A 4,823-nucleotide genomic window follows, 5' to 3' on the forward strand; every position below is an offset into this window, starting at 1 on the left:
CCGTGGTCAATCTTGTCCGGACTAGCATCCGTTGAATTTTCCTGTTAGTATACGAATGGTAATGAGTTACCTTCGATACTTGTATGTTGTGCTTTTGTTCTTATCTGTTGGTTGGTTTTGTGTAGAAGTGAGATGGCTGGTGGTAGAGATGATGGAGCGATTGTGTAACAACCTACTTCTAATAAGCGATAAAACACGCGAATATACAAATATATTCTAGAAATAGATGCTACGTCATCAAAACAAAAGCAACATTCATGTATAAATTGTCAAGTTTCATAAACATAGCAGCGGAACATATATAAAACCATATGAGTAACATCTCCACATCTCATGACAATAAATACATCTCTCAGATACAATCAATGTCTCAACTCCAACTACATAATCAAAATAAGATCCAACATGCAAGTACTACCCTAGATCAGAGCCCTAATCTAGACACTTGCATATAAAAAGGTGGAACTCCGCTCCTCGGCAACATCAAGCACACAATCTAAGCACCCTGCACTCCATCTACCCGTCCATACGGAAAGGTAGGTTGTAAACCAATGAGGGTTAGCATTACATCATCATAATCCATATAAGTTTTAACAAGAACATTGGAATGAAAGATATATATATATATATATATATATATATATATATATATTCAAGAACAAGTCATACATGTGTTCACAAGTATTCACAACACTCACATCATTCAATATCATCATTCCAAGTTCGTATCAACAAGTGTATCATACACATATCACAATTTCAACCATGTCAATTAACAATTAACAAGTCCAATCATCATGCACAACTCAAATGTATTTCAATTCACCAACAATGTATGCAATGGCTCTAGACTCATATAGATGCATGCGGTACCATATCACCTCAAGGTCGTCACATTCGATGCAACAAAAAAATCGTAATCACCTCAATTGGATATAAAATCCACCACCATCAGTCATGAATGCATGAACATATGACTCAACTACAATGCATATGTTCACACAAACTAATCACCTCAACATCACCAATACTTGTACATAATCAACAACAATTCACCACCACTTAACATATGTACAATCACCAACAACATCCATAATTCAAGCAACATATAGTTGTCACATATATACACCACCAATCATCTTCATATAAGGTATAACAACTATCCATAAAGGATTCATATACAATTGGCTCTTAAAACTCAATTTCAATCAAGTTCGTCTCTCAAAGTCACAACATTAAAAATAATTGAGCATTTAAGCCAAAAACAATTAAACAAGTTCAATTGCCTATGCCATGTATTCTCACAAGTCACATATGCGTGCAGTAGAGGTTACATAAGCATTTCATCGGCCAAATACGATGAATTCATAAAAATCACAAAGTTCCTCTCACCGAAACACTTTTCAAGAAATTTTCCATTTTCTAAGCAAAACAAGTTAAACCCAACACATCACAGTTTGAAAAGTATAATTGAACTTATAGAACCCAAGTTTGAAAGTAGGAAACAATCCATAAGGTTTGGGTTGACTTAAAAGTGGTTATGCCGAGTTTCCGTAAAATTCCTCTAAGACATCCTTAGAGTATCTTCCTCATAACATAAAATCCAAGAATCATTTTCAAGTCAAACCAACGCCATTAGAAAGATAACAAAATTATCTACAACTTCCATGTTTACACCAAAAACCAAATCAAAACGGAAACGAGGGAAAAAGATGCAAGAACGCATAACAAGAGGTGCTGCCCTGTGTAACTCGCCATTGCGAGTAACTTTACTCGCGAGGCGAGTAAGATCCAGGGAGCCTCCCTTTGCTCGCGTCCAACTCGCCTCGCGAGCGCGGTGGCGAGTTGTGACAGTAGTTTCGGGAAAAAGAGCCATTTTCAGCCCAAAACCCCAATTTTGACTCCCCAATGCCCAAATTTGATTCCAAGGTTTGTCCAAACATTTCTAAACATGAAAAGACACTCAAATCCATATAAAATTTGCACCAAAACATTCTTCCCACGAAATTCATCATTTGACCAATTTCATAAAACATCAAAAATATCAACACAAATCATCACAAGCTCAAAGACATCAATAACAACACCTCACAACATCATCAACAACAACTAATCATGAATTCATCACAATTCATCAACAACAACATCTCATATCAACAATTTTTGGGTGAAACACAAAGCATACATATGTACATGATTTAAGCTTGCAATTTCATCATCAACAACTCAAATAACATTCAATTTACATACCCAAATATTGCATCACAACATAAGCACGAATTTCACAATTAAAATCAATTCATCAATTTCATAAAAATGGGTAAAAGGGAAAAGTTATGAAATTATGAGTGAAGCCTAACCCTCTTACCTCTAGCACCAAGAATCTCTAACCCAAGCCTCAATTTAGCTCCTAGATGATGAATTCCTCTTCTAGCTCTAGCCTCCAACCCCTTTCTCTTGTTCTTCCTCTTCAAACCCTTATATCTCTCTATCTTAATTGAAAATGAAATGAAATGTTGGTAAAGCCCCAATTTCACTACCAACTAGTGTTTATATAAGCTCTACTCAATTTTGCTCAACTCACAATGTCTTAATGGGCCTAACTCATTACTATTCTAACCCCAAAATGTTACCACTCACTTAACGGTAAAATATAACACTAACGGTCACTTAATGGTAAACTAAATAATTACCCCACTCTCCAACACTTAGTAAAATAATAACTCTCACTAAGCACGAAAAATAACCTTCAGCAAAAATTACAAAATTACTCCTGTTCTCAAAATGACCAAAATGCTCCTAAGTCCAAAATGACTAAAATACCCTTCTAACACCGAATTTTTACAATTCCCAACCAAAAATACACACAGAGGCAAATAATCACACAAGAGCACATATAACACAATTAAGAATAATAAAAATAAATCTAATCGAAAAATCAAGCTGTTACAACTCTCCCCCACTAAAAGAATTTTCGCCCTCGAAAATTACCTGAAGGAAACAACTTTGGATACGCAACCCTCATCCTACTCTCCGATTCCCAAGTGGCACTCTCACCAGTCGGTCCAACCCAAATCACTTTAACCCAAAACAATCTCCTTGCGACGCAAACGCTTCACTTCACAATCCTCAATCCTAACTGGCCAAGTCTCAACGGTCAAATTATCCCTTACTTCCAAATCATCCACTTGAATCACATGAGACGCATCATACACATACTTCCGCAACTAAGACACATGAAACACATCATGAAGATTCGACAAAGATGGCGGTAACGCAATCCGATACGCTACAACCCCAACCTTCTCAACAATCTCAAACGGTCCAACAAAACGAGGAGTCAACTTCCGACACTTCAAAGCACGACCAACACCGGTTACATGATTCACCCACAAAAACACATGATCACCAACCTGAAATTCAATGTCCTTCATCCTCTTATCATGATAACTCTTCTGCCTACTCTGAGACGCTCTCATCTTTTCTTGAATCATCTTAACCTTTTCCGTAGTCTCTTGCACAACCTCCGGTCCTAACAAAGCACTTTCACCTGACTCGTACCAACACAAAGGAGTTCTACACCTCCGACCATACAAAGCCTCAAACGGTGCCATCCCGATACTAGAATGAAAATTGTTGTTGTAAGTAAACTCAATCAACGGTAGACATTCAACCCAACTGACACCTTGTTCCAAAACACAAGCCCTCAACAAATCTTCCAAACTCTGAAGAGTCCTCTCCGTTTGACCATCAGTCTGGGGATGATAAGCAGAACTCAACCTCAACTTAGTCCCCAAAGCAGCTTGCAAACTCTCCCAAAACTTAGAAGTAAACCTCGGATCTCGATCCGACACAATGCTAGAAGGAATACCATGCAATCTAACAATCTGCTCAATGTAGATCTCGGCCAACTTCGCCACAGACATACCAGTCTTGATAGGAACAAAATGTGCCAACTTCGTCAACCGATCAACAATCACCCAAATCGAATCAAAACCCTTCACAGTCTTCGGCAAAGCTCCAACAAAATCCATAGAGATACTATCCTACTTCCACTCGGGCACAAACAACGGTTGCATCAAACCTGACGGCTTCTGATGTTCAATCTTAGACTTCTGACAAACCAAACAAGCACAGACAAACTCTGCGATCTCCTTCTTCATTCCAGGCCACCAAAACAACCTCTTCAAATCTTGATACATCTTAGTCGCTCCTGGATGAATACTCAAACTACTTCTGTGACCTTCATCCAAAATCCTTCTCTTAAGCTCAAGAATATCTGGTACACAAACACTATCACGAAACATCAAAACACCGTTCTCACCCAACCTGAAGTCTCCACCCTTACCTTGGTTAACCAAAACCACTCGATCTACAAGTTCCAAATCTTCCTTCTGACCATTCTTGATCTCCTCCAAAATATTACTTGTCAACTTCAACATTCCCAACCTCACACCATCCGGCGTTAACTCACTAGCCAAACTCAAATCTCGAAACTGTTGAATCAATTCCAACTCCTTCACCATCAAAGCAGACATATGCAACGACTTTCTACTCAAAGCATCAGCAACAACATTGGCCTTCCCAGGGTGATAACTCAACTGAAAGTCGAAATCCTTAAGATACTCCAACCATCTTCTTTGCATCATATTCAACTCCTTCTGGTCAAACAAGTACTTCAAACTCTTATGATCACTGAACACCTCAAACTTAGAACCATACAGATAATGCCTCCAAATCTTCAACACATACACAACGTCCACAATTCCAAATCATGAGTCGGATAATTCTTCTCATGCACTTTCAACTGCCTCGAAGCATAA

The 4,823-nt window shown here is 38.2% G+C and overlaps 1 long non-coding RNA gene across 1 annotated transcript; it reads right to left on the reverse strand.

Moving 5' to 3' along the window:
- Window positions 1-237: 237 nt before the first annotated feature.
- Window positions 238-2,495, reverse strand: LOC146905311 (uncharacterized). The gene is made up of 2 exons (XR_015020523.1): window positions 2,369-2,495; window positions 238-516 (listed from the first exon to the last, which is right to left on the reverse strand). It is a non-coding gene; the product is annotated as an uncharacterized LOC146905311 (long non-coding RNA).
- Window positions 2,496-4,823: the final 2,328 nt, after the last annotated feature.

Source organism: Medicago sativa, chromosome 7 (genome assembly GCF_051527215.1).
Source record: "Medicago sativa cultivar Bolivia chromosome 7, Bolivia_mono, whole genome shotgun sequence".
Taxonomy (NCBI): Eukaryota; Viridiplantae; Streptophyta; class Magnoliopsida; order Fabales; family Fabaceae; genus Medicago; species Medicago sativa.